Source organism: Mus caroli, unplaced genomic scaffold (genome assembly GCF_978045245.1).
Source record: "Mus caroli unplaced genomic scaffold, Mus_caroli_1 scaffold_11, whole genome shotgun sequence".
Lineage (NCBI taxonomy): Eukaryota > Metazoa > Chordata > Mammalia > Rodentia > Muridae > Mus > Mus caroli.
Window position 1 is genome coordinate 99,402,238 of NW_028227266.1, and position 25,653 is coordinate 99,427,890.

Here is a 25,653-nt window from a genome sequence, read left to right on the forward strand (position 1 = left end):
TACAGACAACTTGGGAGGAAAAAGGGTTTATTACATTTTACAGTTTGTAGTCCTTCATCCAGGAAGTTAGAGCAGGAGCTCGAGGTAGGACCCGGAGGCAGCAGCTGAAGCATATAGAGGCCAGGGAAGAGTGCTGCTCACTGGCTTACCTCGCGTGCGTGTGCGTGAGAGTGCGTTCGCTTGCATGTGTGTATGTTGTTTAGGAATCCCAGTCCCTATGTATGCTAAGCAGGTGCTCTACTACTGAACCACATTTTCAGCCCTTTTTGGGTTATTACTTTTAAAGTAGGTAGAATTAAAAAAAATAGTTATCATGTCTATGCTTCCTTTTATACCATAACATGTATGTGGAGGTCAAAGGACGACATAAAAGAGTCAGTTCTAGCTGGGTGTGGTGGTGCACGACTTTAATCCCAGCACTTGGGAGGCAGAAGCAGGCGAATTTCTGAGTTCGAGGCCAGCCTAGTCTACAGAGTGAGTTCCTGGACAGCTGGGACTACACAGAGAAACCCTGTCTGGAAAAAACAGTTCTAACTTCTGGGTCTCACAGAGTGAATTTAGGTCATGATGCTGTCTACTGAGCTGTCTCATCATCCCAGAAGTCTAGAACTTATATTGATTAGGAGGATCAAGGAGTACAGAAATGAGCATAAACTTATTTGTTACACCTAAATAATGGTAACTGAAATTATGGCTACAATATCTTTATCTCAACTGATAACTACATTCACTGGTGGAATTTAAATACAGGTGCGTGGGTGTACACACACACACACACACACACCACACACACACACAGAGTGGCTTATAGGTTGAAGCTGGACGGTGGATGTCTCCTGAGCGAAAGGGCAAGAATCCAAGTTGTTCAGTCCAGGAGACAGGATGTCTCAGCTGTCCCAATCTGGTGATGGAGTCCCAGAGGGTTTCTGGAGAGCCACTGGCATTCAGTCTATGTTGGAATCCCAAAGAAGTACATTCTAATAACTGCAAAGGAATGCCTTAGCAACAGGACGATCTTGCCATAGAGAGAGAGGTCAAGCAGTCAAAAAGCAAAGGCTTCTACTAGAAGGCATGGCCCCAATTTAGGATGGGTTTCCCACCTGAGCCATGAAGAAATGCCTGGCTACAGGGGATTTTAGTTGATTCCACATGCAGTCAGGCTGACAACCAAGGTCAGCCATTACTCTGTGAATGCCATTATGTGTTTATAGATGTATATGAGCCATGGGAAAAACAAAGTTTTTCTTTCGGTAAAAAAAGAGAGAAGGGTCAGGACTGTCTACGAGGAGGTCACAAAATGTGGCACTATACACCAGTAATCTCTGGTCTCATGAGGCTAGGGCAGGGGATTTTTAAGTTTGAGACCAGCATGGGCTACAGAGGGAAATCCTATCTCAAAAAGGAGAGGGCTAGAAGAAAAGGGAGAAGAGGAAGAGAGAGAAAGAGAGAGGGAAGAAAGAAAAGCCTATTACAATTTATTCTGGTGTAAGACAATGGGAAGAGGTGGGGAGGAAAGAGCCAGGGCAACAGTAGCCTTTGGAGAACAAAAGCAGATATTTGAATGACAATAGGATCAGGCTCAGAGTTTCTTTTGGGAATTAAATAATTATGTATACATACCAGTTCAATTATGTGTGGCAACAAAGTAAAATTTAGACTGCTGTGAACTCAAAAGCCCATGCCCTTGGATACACACACACACACACAGACACACACACAAACACAAATGATGATCCAGCAGAAGTCTCAGGATTGATCCTTAACATGGAAAATGGGCAATCCCTAACAACAAAAGAAATGCCAAACTGTTCCCCAACAACAAAAATAAATGCTGGGCTGGGGTGTAATTCAATTGCTGAATCCATGCTTTGTGAGGTCCTGGTTTCAATCTCCAGAGCGAGGGTAAAAAAAAATCTGAAGACATTGTAAGATAAAAGCAACAATGCAATAATACAGATAGCATCGATGTATGTGCAGCTCAATATATACATATAGCCACCCTATGAGATAACTGCTGCTATTTACATCTTATAGCCAAGGAAGCAGGCCCTGGGATTTGCCTGAAATTACATTTCTGTTCAGAACCGTCTAGGTTCACAGGTCACAGTGCAGTCCCCAAACCTGCTAAAATTACAGAGTTATTAAGATATTAGGATAAGAGAGGAATTATTTTTAAGTGTTAAGCTGGATGGAGCTACCTGAAAAGTAGCTGAAAGTACAGTATCTTCCTTCAGGAACAACTGGGAACTGACAAGTAATTTGGGGACTTTTAAAGAGCAACAATGCAGAAAAGGGGCAGAGAACTCAGGGTTGGACTGTGGGATCTAAAACACAAAAATCAAAACAAAACAAAACCCAAAGCTAGCAACTCAATCAGAAGACTAGGGAACAATGTAGGTACAGATTCAAAGAAGCAGCTTAAAATGTTTTCAAGGGTGGGTGGGGCCTGGTGAAGGACATGACTGCCCCTGGTCCCCTCATCCTCCTTGGATAAGTCTCATTGTATCTCTCTCCAAATCCTTCTGCCTCAGCCTCCCAAGGCTGTGGCTAGAGCACCCACTGATTCTCTTCAGACATGTGGCTGGGTAAGGAACATCGTGATAGTACAGCAAGTTGAGGGAGTTAACAGCCTTGATTGTTTTTAAAGATAAATGGAAACATGAAAAAACAAAAAACAAAACAGAAAGCACCTAGAAGATAAAATATTGAAGCTATTCTAGAAAAAAAAAGGCAATGGCATTCAGGCAAGGCTGGACTTGGAGAGAAGGGAATGGGGGATGGTTAAACTAGGTGAGATTTTTGTGATCACAACTACAAACATGTTGATAGAATATCAGCTCTTTATCAGAGTCCCACATATTCGAGATTAAGAAAATAGATTAAATTCCATATGATTATGGCTTGGAGCCCGCAACGTCTTTTAACAAGGCAAGCTAGAAACAGGCTCTGCAGAGAACACAATAGGAAGTCAATCAGAGGCTAGTAAAGGAGACACTTTGCCGGAAGGACCGTCACGAATTCATACCAAAGTTCCTCCAGTGATGCGGAACGCACTTTGCAACCTTTGGGATTCATTCCAGAGACATTTGAGGTACTAGCTAGCCAGCCAGCCCTCAAGACTATAAACAAGTTTAACGTTTCTAAGGAGATATTGAAAATGCAGCTGCCTCTGCCAATAAAAAAAAAATTGAGTCAGCAATGAGGCTGATGACCTACAAGACCAAGAATTCACTTTTGTAGTGCGGAGTTAATAAGCAGGCGGAAGGTTAGGAGAGCCTTGGTCAAGGACAGCTAAGGTAGAGAGCAGCAGGGAAGGAAGGGGTCAAGATCTACGCCTGGCTATTTCCCTTTCGGCTAGGCTCCATTATTCGCACGTCCGTTTGAGAACCACAGAAAGCAGTCCTAGGCTGTGGGAGGAGAATCTGATTGCTCGCAGAGTCTATCTTCACCGTGTAGCTTCTCCTTTCTCACTAACTAGCCAATGCTGCCGCCTTATGCAAAGCTTGCACCTCGGCGAGAACCTGCTTTACAGAGGCAGGACGACGCCAATCGGCCTGGAGCGGTCACTGTTTCCTTTTAGCTCCGCGGCAGGCAGGGGGTTAGTCCCAGTCCTCGAAACCTTTTCAACCTCGTTCTGAAAAAGCGCCTCATCAATAATAAACCGTGCGTTCAATTCTAGCTTGGAGACTCCCGCTAACCGGGGAGGGAGCAGGGCTCGGGGGCGCGTTGGCACGGCTCGCCCCGATAACGGGCGGGTGTGGGCGGCTGGCAGCCTCGGGGCGGGAGCGGAGCGCAGCCCCCGCCGGGGAGGGGCCTCGGCGGAAGGGCTGGGGGCGGACTCCTTCCCGGCTCTTGGAGAAGCTCTACAAATGGCGGGCGGCAACCCAGCGAGCGGGTCGCGCAGGCGCCGCGGAGTCCGTCCTTCCGCTCGCCTCGGGCGGCCCAGGAGCCGTCCACAGCGCCCTGGTCCAGACGTCTCCGCGGCTCGCCATTGGCCGAGCGGAGCAGGAGCTTCGCAGAGGGGGGCGGTGCAGCCACGCAAAAGGCCACGTTTCCCGCGCCGCTGCTGCGCGTGCGCGCCCCCCGGAGGCGAGCGATGGCGCGCGGCCCCGTCCGAGGGCCCCTGCTCGCGCCTCAGCTCCCTCCCCTTTCCGGGCAGGCCCGTCCTGTCAGCGGAGCAGTGAGCAGCGCGGCCAGCAGAGGGCGGTCGGGACCCGAGTCTGCAGCGGCGCCATTGGCGTGTGGAAAATGCCACCAGATGGCGGGTTAGGATTGCAGCTCCGTTGAAGGCGCGGCCCCCGCTCCCGAACCCCCGGCGACCACCCCGTAACCACCCCCCCACCTCGGGAATAACACACCGGAGACTTTTGGGGGGAAACTAGGTCGACGGCCGACAGCGCCCGGATGGGCAGCTGAGGTGAGCGCGGGCGGCGGCGGCGGCGGCGGGGGGCGGGAAAGGGGGAAATGCGGCGGCGGCGGCGGCAGCGGCGCGGGGGCTGGAAGCGCCGATCCAAGATGGAGGCCGGGCGAGAGCTTGGGAGCGCGAGCGGCGAGCGGGCGGGCGGGCGGGCGGGCCGGCGCGGGCCCCGCGCGGGGGAGGGAGGCCGCGCGGGCCTGTGCGCTGCGCGGCGCGGCGGTTGCGGGCGGGCGTCCGGGCGTCCGAGCGTCCGGGACCCGCTGTGGGCGCGGCGGGCGCTCCGCTTCCCTCCACCCCTCCCCGCGGGCCGCGAAAACGGTGCCCCCGCCCGCCCGGGCTCCGCGGCGGTAGCGCGGAAGCCTTTGTGGCGCGCTCGGGCCCGCCGCCAAGCCCGCCCTCCGCCCCCCCCGCCCGGGCTCTCGGGACTCGCCCGCGCCCGGGCCAGCCTAGGCGGGCTGGCGCGAACGCCTTCCGCCGCCCTGCGTTTCTGCGGTGCTTTGGCGGCGGCGGCGTCACATGACAAGGAGCTGGCTTCTGCCGAGGGTCCTGGGGGTCGCTCAGCCTGGACTGCTGTCCCAGGCCTCTGCTTTGCTGGGGTCGGGTAGGGGGCTGAGGACCTGGGCCGACGGGACGTCGCAGCCCTGGCTTTCCCGCTATCCGCCGTCCGAGCTCCGGACGGGGGCCTCCGGGTGAAACGTGTCCAGGCCGGAGCACTGCCCCGCTAGTTTCCCAATCCCCCGGGAGATGAGGCCAATAAAAGTTGTTTTTCCTCTTCCCTGAAGGTGGGGGGCGGGATGAAGAGCTGGGAAACCCGAGTGCTGGGAGCTGGACTTGGAGGGGTCCGAACCGAGTGCTGTTTGTATGTAGTAGGGAACCACAACATTTTCTGGTTTTCGGATTGTCACGTCACCCGCTTCTGCCTACGTTAGGATTGTTACTGATTCTTTCCACATTGCAGACAGTCGTGTCCTGGGAGTGTTAAGCTCTGGGTTGGTTTTGGAGCCCTATAGACCCCAAATAGTGCAGTTTGTGGTAGCGAGTTATTTGCTGTTGAAGTTGGTGTTAAGATGAGGGACATGTTTATTCTCTCCTGGTTGTGCTTAGAGACAGCTATATTCTACATCTAGCAAAAGTAGTGTTTGTGAAAGTACCAAAATCCGCATAAAGTTGTACGATGTGTAACTTAATGGAATTTGTAACTTTACCTTTAGGTTTCCCAATGGGTTTTTTTTTTTTCATATATATTGCAAATTCTGATGGTGAAGCTCTTATGGAAATGTACAGAGGAGTGGGAGTTCTTGTATGATGGGTGATGGTCTTATAATGTATAAAATCGAGGCTAACAATTAGACCAAGAAATACTGAAAGAACAAGGAATGATATTTCATTGTTTTTAATTATGGGAAATGTAACACTTTTTTTTTTTTACCCGAATAAACTTCTAAGAGAAACCCCACAGGTGTTTTTTTTTTTCTTTGCATTTTACAACTGTGCTTTGGAGTTCTGCATGTTGTCTATGCCTGTAATTCTGTTTACTGAGAAGGCAGAGGCAAGGGGAATCATACGTTGAAATTAGCATGGACATTTTATGAGATACTGTCTTTAAAACAAAACAAATAGAGGTCTAGTATTGTCGTTTTTGAAGAGATTAATACAATCACTGTGTGGTTGTCCCCTCCACAACCAACATGATCTCATTGTGTAGCCCAGGCTGGCCTTGAAACCACTATGTACACAGTCTAAGGTGGCCTTTAATTTAGGACAGTTCTTTTCTTCAGCTTATGGAGTTCTGAGATCATAGGTGGGTGCCAGGCCAGCCAATTACTGAATGGCTCTTTTGTGTTTTGTTTTTTTCTTCAGAAAGGATCTTGGTATGTAGTTCAAGATGGCCTTGAATTTATAGCAATTCTTCTGTTTCATACTTTCAAATGCTGGGATTACAGCCACTCTTGGCTTTGAAAGGTTCTTTTAAAAACTCAAGCTGTGTTGCAGGGACAAGTGAGAACCTTGAACTGAAGTTTCTTGAGACATCCCCTAGGTTTGAGGTCTTGGTTTTACTTTTTAACTATTTAAATCTTACCTTCCTCATTTCTAAAGTTGAGGTAAGCCAATGGTTCTTTTACACATTGAAAACCTTTTTTTTAGCTAAAACTTAAAAATTTATAGTTATAATCTTTTCCTTGCTTGATTATAGTTGGATAGATATATCTTAATAATCTCAGTACTATGGGAGACTTAATGTGTCTTTGTTAGCTTTTGGCCAAAATCTGTAATTATTATTATTTTATTTATTTTTGAAATATGGTCTTAATAGGCAACAGTTTACAAAATGGCTACTATAGGAATCAGTGTCTCTGACTTCTGTCTCTAATTCCTGTAGATTTTAAGATCTCTTTCAAAAGTTAACCTGATTATGTCAGGCCCACCCAGATAATCTTTTATGTAATTTCAGTTAACTTTATGTAATTTCAGTTAACTATAGGGACATTAATTACACATACAAAAATACCCTTTTCCCTCTCTGGTCTAATCATAGGAAAGTTATCCTGGAATATTTACATAATCTCTCCCACTCGCAAGGAAAAGGTAGTGTGACCATCATTTATTTACTTATGGTGAGAGAAGCCTCTTCACATTTACCCTGTTAGAATCTGAACATAAGAAAAAGACACAGCTAAAACAGTAGCTTTCCCCACCCTTTCTGTTCTCCCTTCCTTCCTCTTCCTCTCAGTTTTAATCAGTCTTTTGCACTACTAGGTATGAACCCAGGGTCTGGCATATGTTACAATAGCTACATTCTCTGTCCCTATTTTCATTTTGGGTAAGACTGGGTGCTATGTATCCCAGGCTGGCCTTGAACTCCTGATTCTCCTTCCTCTGTCAATCAAATGTTGGGATTACAGCCATGCTCCACTGCCATCTTTAAATTTTATTTGTATTACAATTTTTTTTAATAACTTGTGAACATGCTGCTCATATGAAGGTCAGTAGATAACTTAAAGGATTTGATTCTAACGTGTGATTTGGGATTAAATTTAAGATATTCAAGTTTGGCAGCAGTTGCCATCTGCTGAGTCTTGCACCCCCTGCCCACCTCCCAATCCTTTGGGGGGGGGGGCATAGGGTTTCATTGTGAAACATACACAAAATGCTCTTGTATAAGCTGTAGAATGGAATGATTTTTTTTTTTTTTTTTTTTTTTTAGTTTTTTTTGAGACAGAATGGAATGATTCTTAATGTAGTAGGTAGGGTTTTGTCTCTAGAGAAGGAGTTGAGTTTTCTCTCATTTGGTAGTTACAATACAGGATCCAACTTGAGCTGGGCTGTACCACCCCTAAGTTCTTCCCTAGGGTTTTAAGTTCCCCTCCCTCCCCACCTCCCTTGGTACGTGTAATTGGGCTTCCTGGGGCTTGCTAGATTGTAGGAATTGGTGGCAAATTCCTTTACCTGCTGAACCATCTGGATTCTACATGAACTCTTCAGTGGCTGTCTTTACCAGTCAGTATTTGAAGGACATCTCAAGTCCTGCCTCCCTGTTAGATTTTGTTGTTTATTTTAGAAATGTAAGTTTTATTTATTGTGTATGTGTGTGTGTGTGTGTGTGTGTGGGTGTGTGTGTTCCACGTTATGCACATGAAAGTAAGAGGACACCTTTGGAGATTTAGTTCCTTCCAGCATGTGGGGTCTGGGCATTGAATTTAGCTCATCTTTACCTACTGAGCCATCTCACAGGCCCCTTCACTATTTTTTAAAAATTTAATTTCTTTTTTTTCTTCAGATGAAGCCTTGTTGAGTTTTTCCAAGTTGGCCTTCAGCTTGGTGATTTAACCGAGGCTGGGCTAGAGATTTCAGTCTGAATCCGAGTGCTGGCATTACAGACATGTACAGACTATGGTCAGCTGCTGCTCGGTCCAGCCTTTTACTTTTCCCCATTCAGTGTTGGGAAGTTCTGCCTGCTTTATAGAGCATATTTTTTTGTGCTGTGTTGGAAATGGTGAGCCAGTGAGTTGCACAACTGATACTGTGGAGTTTTACTATAATTAAACATACCTTTTTTAATCTTTCTAGATGCTAATAGTTAAAAAAATTTACATTTTAACAGTACAAATATATATGTAATACAATAATGGAATAATGGAAATAGTAGCTGCTTATAATGAAGTAATATCTAACCTTTGTGAGGAACACTTTATTTTCCACTTTATTGAGAAAGCGGGTTACAACCTAACAATGTGGTCTGACTCACCATAGTTTGGGTTGGATTGTAATCAGGAAAGTGCAAAGTAGAAACTATAAGGAACCAACTTACTTCAATCAAACTGAAAAACATTAAAAAGTCTGATAATGCCATATGCCAATGAAATAGTTGAAACTACGATAAAAAATTCTTGGGGGCTGGAGAGATGGCTCAGCAGTTAAGTGCACTGGCTGCTTTCCCAGAGGGCCCACATTCTGTTCCCACCCACATGGCAGCTCACAATTGTTTGTAACTCCAGTTTTAGGGGATGTGCCACCCTCTTCTGTCTTCTGTTGAGTACTGTACACATGTGACACACTGACACACACAGGCAGAACAATTACAAATAATTAGATCTCTTAAAAAATTTTTTTTTTTTTGAGCCAGGGTCTTACTATGTAGTTCAGGCTGGCAATACACTCTGTAACTGAAGGTGGCTTAATAATAACCCATTATCTTCTTGCTTCAGCCTCCTGTGAACTGGTGCTACAGGCATGTATCACCATGGCCTTACATTACCACTTCTGGTTAGAGTTTAAATTGGTAATAGTGAATATATGAAGTTTTTTTTTTTCCTAATTATTACATTGGAAGTACATCTGCTTTAAACCTTTATAGTCTAGATGAGGGAAATTATTTTTTGGTTTTTGACGTTTTGATTTCTTTTTTCAAAGACCTAGTCGTTCTCTTATGTAGTTCTGGTTATTCTAGAACTCAATATGTAGACCAGGCTGACTCCAAACTCAAGAGATCTGCTTGTTTCTGCCTCCCAGGTGCTGGGCCTAAAGGTGTGCACCAGACACCATGCCTGGCTTTAAAATGTCTTATTATTTAACTTAGATTTGGTTTATGTGTGTTGTGCCTTTGTGGAAGTCTGTGCACCATGAGTGTACAGTGCCCACAGAAGAGAGCTTAGGATCCTCTGGAACTGGAGTTACAGATGCTTGTAAGACCCACGTGAGTGCTGGGAATGGAAGTGGGTCCTCTGGAAAAGGCAGTCAGCGCTCATAACCACTGCGCTATCTCTCTGCCCCCAATAAGGGAAATTCTTGTTTATGAAGATAAGTGAACAAAATATCTATAATACTTTCATTTGCAGCAGCCAAACTTCAGAAAATGTTTCCCTTCAATGACACTTTAGAACAGATAAATACATGTGCTTTTCAAAAGTTAAAAAGCCAACTTGTTAAAATAATTTTTCCCTCTCCTAATACTTTGTTAGATGTTCTAGAATCTTTTTCATCTTTCTTTGTAGGCCTTTTATAAAGCTTTTGTGATAGGTGGTTTTTTTTTTTTTTTAAATTAGGATGATGGCCTCAAAAAATTAGGAATTATTCCTGTTTACTGAAGGGGATAGTATCATATTGGTTTTGTTTTGTTTTGTTTTTTGGAATAACAACTCCTGGACCTGGACTTCTCTCTATGTAAAGTAGTTTATTTTAAGACAGCGTCTTATTCTGTAGCACAGGCTGGCCTTTAACTCCCTGCATATCTCAGACTGGTCTCAAACTTGGAATCTTCCTGTCTCAGCCTTCTGAGTTAGACTTGGTTGTGGAAAGATATTTGGGAGACAAATTAAAATAGTTTCTTAAAACAGTGTATTTTTATATCATTAGTGTGTTCTTTTAATTTTGACCAGTCTAATGGTTCAGTTTATCTTTCCAAAGCAACCTCACAATTTTTTTTTTTTTTGTCTTTTTCTATTGCATTTGTGTGCCACTTAGTTTTTTTTGTCAGGTTGACATAGACTCTGTCACCTGGGGAGAGGGAACCTCAGTTGAAGAATTGCCTCTATCAGGTGGGCATGTTGGCATATTTGTGGGGCATTTTATGGAATAGTGATTGATGGGGCCATCGGGGCAGGTGGTCCTGAACAAATCATGGGGAGCAAGCCAGTAAGCATTGCTCTTTTGTTGGGTTTCTGCTTCAAGCTTCTAATTTGAGTTCTGCTTTGGCTTTCCCCAATAATGGACTATAACCTATAAGCTAAAATAAACCCTTTCTTCCTTTAAATTGCTTTTGGTCATTGTCTGATCATAGCAATAAAGTACCCAGTGAGGACAATTGATTCCTTGATTCTTTATGATCCTCCCCCCCTTCTTTAGTCTTGTATGCAGATCCAAAGAACATCAATCTTAAAAAGTGAATAAATGATACTCTAGATGAAATGATAGGGATAGTTTTCTGAAAATAAATAATTTTAGCTCATGTAGAGCTAGGCATCGGTAAAACTAATAAGGATGATCAGAGGGTGAGTGGAAAGATAAAAGTCAGTAAGCAGTGTTTCCTGCTACATTAAACACAGTTTAGAAATGGGAGCCCTTTTTCTTTAGATAGGTACAGCATCAAGGCAAGACACAGTAGTGCTCCCTGCTGCCCAGGTTTTGAGACTGTCTGTCTAGTCATGTAACTTTGGCTGGTCTAGATTGCCATATTTAGACCAAACTGGTCTTGAATTGTACTGTACTACAGTCTACCAGTGCTGGGATCACTGGTGTGCACTATCATGCCTAGCCACATTGTAATAATTTTTTTACCTTTAATACATTTGATGGCTTCCTTCAAGATTATTTATGAATCTTAGGCTTTGTATGTATAATTCTGTAAATAAAAGGAGTAGGAGTAAATCTTTACCCAGAGTACCAAATTTTATAAATTTCCTCTAAGACTTAGTTTGTAGATCAAATATGATAGCTGACTGTTTTTTTCTTCTTTAAAAAATGGATGTAGAAAACAAAGTTGTGGTTATCTGGTTTCATTTTAAGTTACTAATATTTAAGATTTTTTTTGTTGCTGCCTGGCTAACATATTTTTATAAAGTAGAAATACTATATATTTCATAAATATATAGACAGTATGGTGTAAAATAGTGCAAGACTGCCAGGCAGTGGTGGCACACGCCTTTAATCCCAGCACTTTGGAGGCAGACGCAGGTGGATTTCTGAGTTCGAGGCCAGCCTGGTCTACAGAGTGAGATCCAGGACAGCCAGGGCTACACAGAGAAACCCTGTCTTGAAAAACCAAAAAAAAAAAAAAACCAAAAAACCAAAAAAAAACCAAGTGCAAGATCTCTGTCTTTGGGTTTTACTGATGTGAATAGACATCATGACCAAGACAAATCTTTTTTATTTTATTTTATTATTTTGTTTGATATTTTCTTTATTTACATTTCAAATGTTACCCCCCTTTCCTGGTTTCCCCTCCGAAAACCCCCTCTCCCCTTCCCCCTGCTCACCAACCCACCCACTCATGCTTCCTGGACCTGGCATTCCCCTATACTGGGACATAGAACCTTCACAGGACCAAGGGCCTCCCATTGATGACCAACTAGGCCATCCTCTGCTACATATGCAGCTAGAGCCATGAGTCCCACCATGTGTTTTCTTTGGTTGGTGTCCCTGGGAGCTCTAGGGGTACTGGTTAGTTCATATTGTTGTTCCACCTGTGGGACTGCAAACCCCTTCAGTTCCTTGGATACTTTCTCTAGCTCCTACATTGGAGACTGTGTGCTCCGTCCAAAGCTGTGAGCATCTACTTCTGTATTTGTCAGGCATTGGCAGAGCTTCTCAGGAGACAGCTATATCAGGCTCCTCTCAGCAAGCTCTTGTTGGCATCCACAACAGTGTCTGGATGTCTGGGTTTGGCCAAGACAACTCTTATAAGGACAACATTTAATTAGGGCTGGCTTACAGTTTCAGAGGTTCAGTCCATTATCACCAAGGCAGGAGCATGGCAGGGCCCAGGAGGGCATGGTGTAGGAGGAGCTGAGAGTTCTACAGCTTGTTCAAAGACAAACAAGAAGACTGTCTTCCACATGGCTAGGAGGAGAGTCTCAAAGCCCACTCCCACAGTGACACACTTCCTCCAACAAGGCTACACCTACTCCAACAAGGGCACACCTCCTAATGGTGCCACTCCCTGGGCCATGCATACTCTAACCACCACACCTGAGATCTGATTAAAAAGTAAAAACAAAAACTTATTTTTTAAAAAATCTGGGCATTGAAGACCAGACCTTTTTGCATGAGTGCTCATGACTGAGTTTCACCCTAGCTTGAGATCTGATTTTTAACTACATCTGTATCTTTAGCTAGCTCTATGTTTTTGAATCATTTCTTCTTTGGGCATCGGCTTATTTCTGATTAGTTTTTTGGACAAGATGGCATTATTTTTTATTTAATTCTTTTTTTTAAGATTTATTTATTTATTATATGTAAGTACACTGTGGCTGTCTTCAGACACACCAAAAGAGGGAGTCAGATCTTGTTACGGATGGTTGTGAGCCACCATGTGGTTGCTGGGATTTGAACTAAGGACCTTTGGAAGAGCAGTCGGGTGCTCTTACCTGCTGAGCCATCTAACTAGCCCCAAGATGGCATTCTTATTAAATCCCTTTGAAATAATCATAAAATAAATTCTAAATTAGGAAATGAAGCTTTTTGGATGTCTTTAGTTTTCAAAGGCCTAATTGTGACATTGCTCTATACATTTTCCAGCTGCTTATTGGAATAACTCACATTCTCATATATCTGAAAATTGCATAGAAGAAATACGGTTTTTCCACTTAAAAAGATTTATTTTCACGTGTGTGTGTATAATATAACGCACAGGTTGAGTGCAGGTGCCTCAGGAGGCCATCGATGTTGGAGCCTCTAGAGGTGGAGTTAATAGGTGGGTGTGAGCTGCCTGACATGGTAAAGTGAAAGACTGTGGCTTCATTCCCAACCTAATGTGCATTATGTCAGAGAAACATATACACTGGCACAAGTTTGTGTTTGTAATGTAGTGATAATTATATTTCATGGTATCAGTCACAAAGAATTGAATGGACAGCTTGCTCTAGACTACATAGGAAACAAAAAAAATCTATTTTTTTTTTCATATTAGATACGGCTGTAAAATTTGCTTTCTTTACTGGCTTTATTTAGCTGTTAAGTAAAACAGAAACCTAAGCTCTCTGTTACTTATTAAGGTTATTAAAATTAAGCACATTGTATTTAGAGCTTTTTTTCCTTAGCACTTTGTAAAATATGAGGGGAGAAGATAGCATCATCTCATTAGGCATTTGAACCAAAGCCCTGATTTTGTGAATGTGCTGTCAAGGATACTTACTAACCATAGCGTAAAGAATCCAAAAGAATGTACATAACAGAACATCTGTGTTTATATGTCTGAGTGATGGTGTATGTGTGTTTACATGTGTGTGTGTGTGTGTCTGCACTTGTGTGGGTTTGTGCATGTATGTTTGAAGGCCTGATACAGACAAGAGTGTCTTAATTGCTCTCCACTTTATTTATTGAGACAGGTTCTCTCTCTGAACCTGGAGCTTCTAATTCCAGCTAGTCTAGTTAGCTAGCTTTGACTCCATTGTTCCTGCCTCCTGAATGTTGTGACTACAAATTGCTACCACACCTGCCTGGTATTTACATGAATTTTAGGGTTGTGAACTTCCAGTCCTTGTGCTTACATGGAAAGCCATTTCCCCAACCCTAAAGTTCCACTTTGAGAATTATTTTGTTCAGGCCAAGTGGTGATAAAAGGAGTTTTTTTTTTTTGTTTTTTTTTTTTTAAGAGCAAGGACATCCTTTCCAAATATCTATTATAGGCATTGTGCTTGGGCCTTTAAACACATAGCCATTATTTTTAGACTATTGTGTCAAGTGATTTAAATAGATTATATGTTACTTAGTTTGTATATCACCATTCAGAGAACTAGTTTACAGGTGGGTGCTTCATTAAGCTCTTCCTTTTTCTTTTCTCCCCTCTATTTCAAGAGGGGAGTGATAAATCTAGGTGGGAATGAGATGATGGTGAAGCTGAGGTTATCACTGATGCAAACTCAGCTCTCACTTAAGAGTTTTCCACGTTATAGATTTGTTTATTTAACTTAAGCTATATACTGGAAAGTCAGGCTGACAAATCACATACTGTGATTCCTCCTGGGGAATAAATGAGGTATTGTGATGATAATAAGGAAAGTCATATATGAGAATGAGAAGTTAAGTAGAGATAGTCACAGAACCGAAGCAAGAAGAACAGAGGCACAGGAAAGAACAAAGACCAAATTCTGTAGCAAAAACAATGTGGTATGCCAGGAATTAGGAGAAATCTGTAGTTATGGCGGGGAGAACACACAGAAAGGATGTAATGGTATCATATGAGGTTGGTGTGGTAGAATTTAGATTGGGTAAGGTGTATTTGAAATAGGTCTTTGAGTTTGAATTTTGTTGTAAAAATCAAAAGCTGTGGGAGAGTTTTAAGCAGAGGAATACTTAAAAATATTTCTGGAGTCTGAGGCTACACAATATTTGCTTAGCATGCCTGGACCCTAGGTTTGATCTCTTGCACTAGCACAGACAATAATAACAAACCATCCAAACAAAAACAAGAAAAATAAAAATTCTCCTCATTTTCTTGATTTTGCTTCCTAGAGCACAATTAGTAATGTCTGCAGATAATATTGGTGAATAAAGCTTGATGAGATGGTGTGTGTTACTGACATCAGAGGGTAGAGATCAGTGATGTTACTAAAGATTTTTAATAGCTGGAATAGTTTCCTGTAATAGTTGATTGCTCAAAAATAGCTATAAAGCTAAGGTTGAGAATCCTTGTTTTACTCCTGTGTGAATATTGCAGTAGGCAAGGAGATGGAATGTGAACAGAGAAAAAGTAGGTCGGCTGTTAAGTAATCTGGTGGTAGCTACAGTGCCATGGACAATCGTGATGATGACAAGAGCTGTTGTAAGAGTTGTGGAGATAGGTCTGTTAATAGAGAGGTATTGACAGAATACAGTAAAAACAATGAAAGGGAAGAAAGGTTTAGGTCAGTTCATGATTTTAGAGATTAGTCTGTTCTGGTGGAGTGGTGGGCAGGGAGAAATGAATGCTTGTATATCTTGACTTTTGCGCCCCTCCCCCCATTTACATCCCCTTTCCCATTTATGCCATAGTATTGCTCATATTCTAGGCTTGTCCTTCCCCTTTAGGGTTATCATCTCTGGAAACATCCTGACAGGCTGGTCTAAATGTTGACTTTACAAATGGAAGTGACATTTCTTTCTGAGTGGGTTGACAGTTGAGATTAACCATCACAAGAAGTGTTTCTGGCTAATAGTTAATGGTAGTGCTATCCTATAATGACACACTAAAGGAAATAACTGGAATGGGGGGTTCTGACTTCTAAACAGTTATTTATTTTTGTGTGTTTGTGTATGAGGGTGTGTACTACGTAAGGTGCTTGTGTGGAGGTCAGGGCTACCTCAGATTCTTAACCTTCCATTTTGCTTGAGTCAGGGATTCTCTTCTTGTTTGCTATTGTACCATATACTCCAGCAGGTTGGTGGCCCATGAGCTGTGGAGGAGTGTGAGTGTTATGTCTCTCTTCTTCCAATTTAACTAGAAGTGCAAGGTGTGTGTGTGTGTGTGTGTGTATGTGTATACATGTATCTATGTATGCACTACTGTGTGACATTTTAAACTTGGTTTCCATGAATCTGAACTCAGGTTATCATACTTACATGGCAAATGCTTTCAGCCATTGAGCCATCTTCCCAGCCCTGTTCTGATCTTATTTTACTGAATATGAGTTGCTATTAATAGATAAGAAAGAAAATAAACTTTTGTAGTCTACAGTTTGTCACATTGGCCACTTGGTGCTTATAGATATTTCACCTGTTTATGTTGTAGTTTTTTTCTTTGTACTGCTTTATCATCTAATAGGATACTCTTTTGTATGTATTTCTAACAAACTATCAGAGTTTCTACATTTGGCTTTTTTCATAATCCCATAAATCACTTACTGCTTTTCAAAAAACTCATGCATGTTAGGCTGTTTAATTTTAAATTTGGTTTTTGTCTTAGTCAGGGTTCCTATTCCTGCACAAACATCATGACCAAGAAGCAAGTTGGGGAGGAAAGGGTTTATTCGGCTTACACTTCCATGCTGCTGTTCACCACCAAAGGAAGTCAGGACTGGAACTCAAGCAGGTCAGGAAGCAGGAGCTGATGCAGAGACCATGGAGGGATGTTCTTTACTGGCTTGCTTCCCCTGGCTTGCTCAGCCTGCTCTCTTATAGAACCCAAGACTACCAGCCCAGAGATGGTCCCACCCACAAGGGGCCTTTCCCCCTTGATCACTAATTGAGAAAATGCCTTACAGCTGGATCTCATGGAGGCATTTCCTCAACTGAAGCTCCTTTCTCTGTGATAACTCCAGCTGTGTCATGTTGACACAAAAATAGCCAGTACAATTGACCCCTTGTCAACTTGACACACAAACACATCACTAGTAAGCCTCAACCCTTACATTCTTATTCATCCCCAAGATCTAAATAACTTTAAAAGTCCCACAGTCTTTACATATTCTTAAAATTTCAATCTCTTTAAAATATCCATCTCTTTTAAAATCCAAAGTCTTTTTACAATTAAATGTCTCTTCACTGTGGGCTCCACTAAAACAGTTTCTTCCTTCAAGAGGGAAAATATCAGGGCACAGTCACAATCAAAGCAAAAATCAATCTCCAACCGTCCAACGTCTGGGATCCAACTCACGATCTTCTGGGCTCCTCCAAGGGCTTGGGTCACTTCTCCAGCCATGCCCTTTGTAGCACACACGTCGTCCTCTGGGCTCCAGATGCCTGTACTCAACTGCTGCTGCTGCTCTTGGTGGTCATCTCATGGTACTGGCATCTCCAAAACACTGCGTGACCCCTTCAGTCCTGGGTCTTCAATTACAACTGGGGCTGCACCTTCACCAATGGCCTTCCATGGCCTTTCACAGTGCCAAGCCTGAGCTGCTGTGTGACCCCTTCATGCCTTCAAAACCAGTACCACCTGGGTGACCCTTACACATTACCAAGTCCCACTGCAGAAGGAGTACAACCTTGCCTATCTCTGGAACACAGTCTCTTTGTGCTTTCAGAAAACACTTCCCAGAAGATGTCACCTCAACGATGCTGGTCTCTTCTTAATCACCGCTAATTTCTTAGCTCCAGCTAACCAGCATCAATAGTCCCAGTAATGCAAAGTTTTTGCTTTAGTAGTTCTGGTATCTTGTTAATCACAGCTGATTCTTCAGCCCCAGCTAACCAGAACTACAAAATCTTCACAATAAAAACAGCAATGGCCCTGAAGAGAGTCTTTAATTTTCCCTCTGAAATTTCACAAAACAGGCCTCCATCTTCTGCACTGTTCTCAGCATTATCTTCCAAGCTCCTACACAACATCTGACAGAGCTCTTAACAACGAATGGATCTTCAAGTCCAAAGTTCCAAAGTCCTTCCACAGTCCTCCCCAAAACATGGTCAGGTTGTCACAGGAATACCCCACTTCTGGTACCAATTTGTCTTAGTCAGGGTTCCTATTCCTGCACAAACATCATGACCAAGAAGCAAGTTGGGGAGGAAAGGGTTTATTCGGCTTACACTTCCATGCTGCTGTTCACCACCAAAGGAAGTCAGGACTGGAACTCAAGCAGGTCAGGAAGCAGGAGCTGATGCAGAGACCATGGAGGGATGTTCTTTACTGGCTTGCTTCCCCTGGCTTGCTCAGCCTGCTCTCTTATAGAACCCAAGACTACCAGCCTAGAGATGGTCCCACCCACAAGGGGCCTTTCCCCCTTGATCACTAATTGAGAAAATGCCTTACAGCTGGATCTCATGGAGGCATTTCCTCAACTGAAGCTCCTTTCTCTGTGATAACTCCAGCTGTGTCAAGTTGACACAAAAATAGCCAGTACAGTTTTCTTAGGGCTTCTTTCAGTATTTTTTTAATAGATGTTCTGTTTTTTCTGCTTCCGAATTTTTGAGCATTTCTGCCTATTGCAGTCTATTTTGGTTCCTTTTCTATTTGGCTTATTACTACTATTATATATATATATATATATATGTATATATATATATATGTTTTGGTTTTCTTTCTTTCTTCTTCTTTTTTTTTTTTTTAAGACAGGTTTTCTCTGTGTAATCCTGGCTGTCCTGGAACTCTTTCTTTCTATAGACCAGGCTAGCCACAAACTCACAGAGATCTGCCTGCCTTTGCCTCCCAGATTCTGGGATCAAAGGCCTGTGCTACTACCTCCTGTCCATGTGTTTTGTTATTTATTAGTTTTTTTTTTTTTGTAAAGATTGCTTATATGAGTGAAGAGAATACTGGCTTACCTAGGGGTGGAAATGTAAACTTCCTTCATCTTTATCATTTAACCTATCCTGCATACTTATTCTGCTTAAGATAAAAATGAATGGATTTTTATTCTGGTGACTTGGACTGTAATCCAGATTAGTATTTTGATTAGCAGTATGTTCTATTGTACATCACTTTGACCTCACTGCTTCTCTTGTATTGGGAATAAGTATGTCTGTCCTCTTCATTCAAGGACGTTGGCTAGTAGATGACTAGCTAATAAAACAATGTTCTGTAAGCACTAATATGGTCTCTTTTCTTTTGGGAATACATCGGTGTATGCAGATTTCTCAGCATTTATTCAGTTAGTAAAACAGGAAGTTTTTAGAGGTGTGCAGTGAGGCAGAAAGTGTCTCTAGGGAAGACTGTCAGTTCTTAATATGAAGAACACTGATAAACTGCTTGCCAGAATTGTTTCTCAGAATTGATAAGCATAGAAATTAAATTATAACTTACACCTAGATATCTAAGGCCTAGATGACTAAAGTCTGGAGTGTATAATAGGGTGTCAGTTTACTGATTTACATTGAGAAAGTAACTTACACATGGACTGCTTGTGCTCAACCAGTAAGTGCCTTTGTTGTTGGTTTTTGGTATAGAGACCTATCTATATCAAAAGCAGATTATAATCTGAAGATTGATTGGTAAACCTGGAATGGTCTCACAGCAATGTCAAATTATTATATCCCAAGTACATTGACAAATCTATCTGCACAGCAGCAGATCTGGGTCAGGGCATTCTCCAGGGACAGTGGGGGAGATACAATGCTAAGTTTATTTAAGCACCCCTCCTCATTCATTTGATTTGGTTTTAGCTTCAAATAGTCAGAAATAAGATCTCCACCCTGGTTCTCATGTTACTTTTTTTGGATTTTGTATATTTACTTACTCCATTCTAGAGCTCATTTATCCTTTTATGTTTGGTTCCTCACATTTTTACTTTTCAGTGTTGACTTCAATTTTAAAAGAGCCTTTACTATGTGTCCTGTGTACTGCTTCATATGTGGATTCAGTTTATTCTTGTAGAGTTGAGAGAGATAAATTATTCCCAGTACTTCTAGTACATCTTTGCTTTGGAAATAGTCGGTAGTCCTGATCTTTCTTACCTCTTGCCTTTCTTTTTGAGAAATACTGAGGTATACTTTAGGTAGTGTACAATTATCTTGCTCTAAGTTTATAGCTTAGTGATTCTTAGTTTAATAATTTAGAAAATTACGAACACCACCACTATCTAATTTTAAATGGAAAATTTTATCATCCATGAAAGAAAAGTCTAGGGTCATCTGTAGTCAGTTCTAATTTCTGCTCCTACTCCCAAACAAATACTAGTCTGTTCCTACATAGTTGCTTGGCCTTTTTCATAATAATTGACATCATATAGTCTTTCTTTTTGTCCTTTTTCATTTAATATGTTTGAAGATTATTCATATTATACTGTTTAATTACTTTTTGGAGATAGGGATATAAATATGTGTGTGTGTATATACATCTATGTATGTATGTATGTATATATATTTAACCCCCCCCCCCCCCCCCCCAAGATGGTTTCTCTGTGTAGCCCTGGCTGTCCTGGAACTCACTCTGTGGACCAGGCTGGCCTCAAACTTAGAAATCCGCCTGCCTCTGTCTCCCAAGTGCTGGGGTTAAAGGTGTGTGCCACCACTGCCCAGCTCAGTATTTTTTATTGTTAGGAGTATTTTATTTTGTTAATTTATATATCAACTGTTGGACATTTGGTCTCCTCCTCCACCCCTACCCCATTTTTCTCTCTCCCCATTTCTCTTCTCTCATTCTTCTTCCTCCCTACTCTTTCCTGACTTTTCCTTAGCTGGGTTTTGCTGTACAGTACAGGTTGGCCTTGAACTTGCAATTATTTTTCTGTTTTGCTATTTGAGTGCTATAATTTCAGGTATGTGCCCGTATGTCAAGTTTTAGATTTCCAAGTTCTCTATTTCGTTCTCTGAACCTTCGTTACTGAGACTTGGTGTAGTCATGTTTTGTTCTCTTTTTAGTACTTTATAACTTTTGGATGGTGTTTAAGTGAAATTGTTTAATTAATTTACTTTTGGGATTATTTTTTCTATAATGAAATTCAATAGTTTTTTTTTGTTTTTTTTTTTTTTTTTTTTTTTTTTTTGGTCTTGTATCCTGTAGCTATTTCCAATTTGATTATTCACTTATTGTCATTTTTTTCTTGCTTTATTTTTGTGAATTCTTTGGAATCATATCTTCAACAAGTAGAGGTAAACATCTTCCTGTTCACAGTTGTATGTTAAGAATTTCCACTATGCTGCCAAGTAGCATTATTGAAAACAGTGCCAGTGTTTTACTGATTTTTAGAAAAGAGGTTTTAGTTGTTTACTGTTGAATAGGATTTTTTTGTTTTATTTTTGAGACATGGTCTCAACTATATTGTCCTAGTTGGCCTAGAACTTTCTGTGTAGACCAGGCCTCAAACTTATACAGAGATCTGCTTGCCTCTTCTTCCCTAGTGCTGGGATCAAAGGCAGGCATCCACTAACTATTGTTACTGTTGGCTTTCTGTGCCTCCTTATCAAAAAAAAAAAAAGTGTTAACTTGCCCAAATGCTTTTTCATGCTTGCCTATTGAGTTGATCATGTCGCATCTCCATTCAGTTAATGTGGTATTGATACTCTTACTGTTTTTGCATTTCTAGGATACTTTTATGTGGTCTTGGTATACAGTTTATTTTGAGACAGGGTCTTACTCTGTAACCTTGGCTGACTTACATGGAATTTGCTTTATTTATTTAGACTATCTTGACCTCCATTTGAAATAGTCTTCTTTCCTCTGCTTATTGAGTGCTGGGATTATAGTAATGTGTCTCCATGCCCAGCATGTAATTTTTTAATGTGCATGTGTTCTTGGTTTGTTTATATTTCCTTGAGTTTTTGCTTTCATATTCAAGGAGTATTAGTCTTTAGTTTTCTTGTGGTTTCTTATCTGTCCTTAGTATTTGGATCATGGCTGCTGTCATCAAGTGTGTTATTATTTCCTCTTCTAATTTTTCTCCTTTAACCGCAAAAGTTATTTACTGTTAAAGTTAAGAAATATAGGACTGGGGAGATAGCTCAGTGGTTAAGAGCATTGACTATTCTTCCAGAGGTCCTGAGTTCAATTCCCAGCAACCACATGGTGGCTCACAACCATCTGTAATGGGGATCCGATGTCCTCTTCTGGTGTGTCTGAAGACAGCTACAGTGTATTCACAAACATAAAATAAATAAATAAATTAAGAAAAAAACATTTTTTGTTTTTTGTTTTGAATCTGACTCTCAACATGTAACAGCTGACTGGCCTCAAATTTTACTTTTCTATTGCTGTGAAGAACACCATGACCATGGCAATTTATAGAAGAAAGCATTTAATTGGAGGCTTGCTTACGGTTTCAGAGCATGAGTCTGTGACTATTATGACAGGGAGTATGGCAGTAGGCAGGCAAGTATGGCACTGGAACAGTTCCTGAAAGTTGAAATCCTAAGACATAATCATGAGGTAAAGAAAGAAAAAGGTAACAGGGAACAGTGAGGGCTTATGAATCCCAAACTTCAGTGACACACATCGTCCCCCTCCGCAATCCTTCCCTAACAGTTCTACCACTTGTAGCACAGCTTTGAACTATATGACCCTATGGGGCCATTCCCATTCAAACCACCATACTTACTGTATAGACAAGACTAGCCTTGGTCTTATAATGATCCTTCTATTACTCCTTCCTAAGTGCTGGGATTATGAGTTCAGCCACCATGCCTGGTTGAATTCTCTAATTTCTCAAAGAGTTTGAGTAGTATTGAGTGGAATATGTGTTAGATGTTTGATGAAATTTACTAGTAAAGTTCTTTGGTCTTTAACTTATTTTGGGGAGTTGGGAAGAAGCTTTTTATTACTAATTTATTATCTTGCCATAGGTCTGTTTTTAATCTTAAGGTAGCTATAGCAGAGCTGGGCAGTGGTGGTGCACGCCTTTAATCCCAGCACTTGGGAGGCAGAGGCAGGCAGATTTCTGAGTTTGAGGCCAGCCTGGTCTACAGAGTGAGTTCCAGTACAGCCAGGACTATACAGAGAAACCCTGTCTCGAAAAACCAAACCAACCAACCAACCAACCAAACAAACAAACAAAAAAAGTTAACTATGGCAGTTTCTTTTATTTATTTATTTTTTCTTTTCATTTAGATGTTCCAATTTTTGTTTGTTTGTTTGTTTTTTGTTCTTGTTTTTTGAGACAGGGTTTCTCTGTATAGCCCTGGCTGTCCTGGAACTCACTTTGTGGACCAGGCTGGCCTTGAACTCAGAAATTCTCCTGCCTCTGCCTCCTGAGTGCTGGGATTAAAGGCGTGCACCACCACGCCCGGCCTAGATGTTCCAATTTTTTGAATGTAAGGTTGTCCATATCATTTATTCTTTGACCAATTGCTTATTTAGGGTTAGGTTTATTATGTGAATTTTTCACTTTTTCTTCTGTTGTTGACCTAATTTGATTATGTTGTGGTTGAAGAGAATTCATTATAAATTCTAACCTGGTTAAGTTTATTGAGAATTGTTCCCCAAGTATGGTGTATCCTGATGAATTTTAATTTTATTGGAGAAGAATGCATGTTTATTGATATTGAGTAATATATTCTGGATGTGTGTGCCAAGTCTAAGTTGTGTATAGTGTTGTTCCAGAACTTCTGTTTCTTTCTTTCTATGTAGTTCAGAATTTTTTCCCTTATTGAAAGAGGTTGTGAAGTGTCCAAATATAGAAGTCGGTATTTCTCTTTTCAGTTCTCTAGTTACTTGGTATATAATTTTATAATTGTTAAATATTGATGAATTAACTCTTTGACCCACATGCATTGTACTTTGGCCTTTGCAATGAATTTTGGTTAAAAGTATATTTTGTCTGCTATTAATATGAGGGCTTTAGCTTTTTTTATTAGTTTGCACTGATCTTTCCCATCCTTTCATTTTGAAACTATTTGTGATTATTGTCTTAAAAGAAATCAGTTCTACTGATCTGTCTTTTATGAATTTAGCTGTTTACATTTAAAGTGAGTAGTAATAAGGAAGCATGCCAGTCAGTTTACTTTGTGTGCAGTTACTGACTTCTGTTGTTTCTGTAGTCAGCCATTGGCCTGTCCATTCTTTGAGTGTTTGGTTCCTACAATGAAAAATGTATTTTGTGTCTCACATGTGTTTAGAAGCTGCGGAGGATGCCATTTAACTTTAGCACAGTAGGGTGGAAAGAGCAGTCAGTGTGTGTGAGGATGTGCACAGAATGATTCATTGGACATACCAGAACACATGGTGCAGATTTTTGGGTAACGTTCTTACCGTACACAATTGTAAACTAGCCATACCAGGGATATGATCTGTTCCCTTAGATTCCTGCTGCTTAGCTGGTGAATGAAGGATGACAGCTACGCACCAAAGGTAAGCAATAGTTTTCTTCATTAAGGCCTTTTATGGACATTGCATGTGTCTGGCTGGACATTAGAGTTCTGGAATATAGTGGTAAATTTCTCCCTTATACATGGAGGGTATATTCTTATATCCTTAAGTAGATGCTTGAAACCCAGGAATAGTAGTGATACATATTCTTGTAATAAAAGTTTATTTTTAAAATTAGGTGTAATAAGAGATTAACCATAATAATTAATATCAAATTGGTTAATTTGAACTGAGTATAGATTAGCGATAGGTACTTAGCATGTGTAGGCACTGGTTTAATCACTGTTTCAGTGTTGTATTGCTGTGAAGAGACACCATGACCATGGCAACTCTTAATTGGGTGCTTGCTTACAGTTTGAGGCTTAGTCTATTATGGAAGAGAACATGGTGGGTCACAGGCAGGCATTTGTTGAAGTAGTTGAGAGTTTTACACCGTGATCTTGGGCAGTAGGCACAGAGACAGGCAGCCAGGCAAGCAGAGGGGTGGTGGTGGTTGTGGTGAGGGGAGACACAGGGTCACAGAGACACAGAGAGACATTGGGCCTGTCGTTTCTTTCAAAGCCTCAAAGCCCATCTCTATGGACACATCTCCTCTAACAAAGCCACACCTTCTAATCTTTCTCTGACAGCTCAGCTACTGGGGATAAGCATGCAAATATATGATGGCTCATGGGCCAGTCTCAGACTACTACTAATCCCAGTCATTATTGAGTAAAATCCGACTGCTTGTCTGTTCTCTTTCAAAGTATCTTAGCACACTCTTTTTTTTTTTCTTTTTTTAAAGTGAAACACATAAATGTGGCTAGCTTTTCTTTAGCATATCTAGTTTTAGTGTGTGATTCTTTTGAGACAGAGTTTTTACTCTGTATCTCAGGTAGCCCTTGACCTTGTAATTCTACCATGTCTCATTTCCAGGTGCTAAATTACAGGTGTGTGTCACCATGCCTGTTCTTTAGTAAATCTGAATTGCCATGACCTTGTACTTACAGGGCTATTACTAAATAAAATGTACTACTTGAACAAAGCACTGCAGTCATTTTTGATAACCCAGCATTTTTGATGCTGCTAAGTGACTATTTTACAGTGAATTTGCTGGACAACGGAATCATTCACATCTTAGGTGAAATGGACTGGGATAGTATCAGATTGCAACATACAATTCAGAGTGGTATAAAACTTAGAAAACTTTTATTTTTGGAATTTCCTATTTAATGTTTTTGCACCGTAATTGACTGAAGTTGAAAATAGTAGAACCTCAATAAAAGGGGACCATGGAGTTGGTACCAGTAACTTTATTGCTCTATGATTGTTCAGTAAAGGAATTTTTCTTGGAGCTTGTCACTGTTCTGTTCTATAACATCTCTGAACA

General features: G+C 41.4%; 1 protein-coding gene across 4 annotated transcripts in view; it reads left to right on the top strand.

Moving 5' to 3' along the window:
* The first annotated feature begins 4,228 nt into the window (after nt 1-4,228).
* Nucleotides 4,229-25,653, top strand: part of Stag1 (STAG1 cohesin complex component) — a 321,639-nt gene continuing 300,214 nt past the window's right edge. For 2 of the 4 annotated variants that reach the window (XM_021171587.2, XM_021171588.3), the window contains exon 1: nt 4,229-4,417. The gene's annotated coding sequence lies outside the window, so the exon portion shown is untranslated. Of the gene's footprint in view, nt 4,418-24,023; nt 24,267-25,653 lie in introns of those variants that run through there. The other 2 variants (XM_085827945.1, XM_029481813.2) reach the window with 1 other exon arrangement.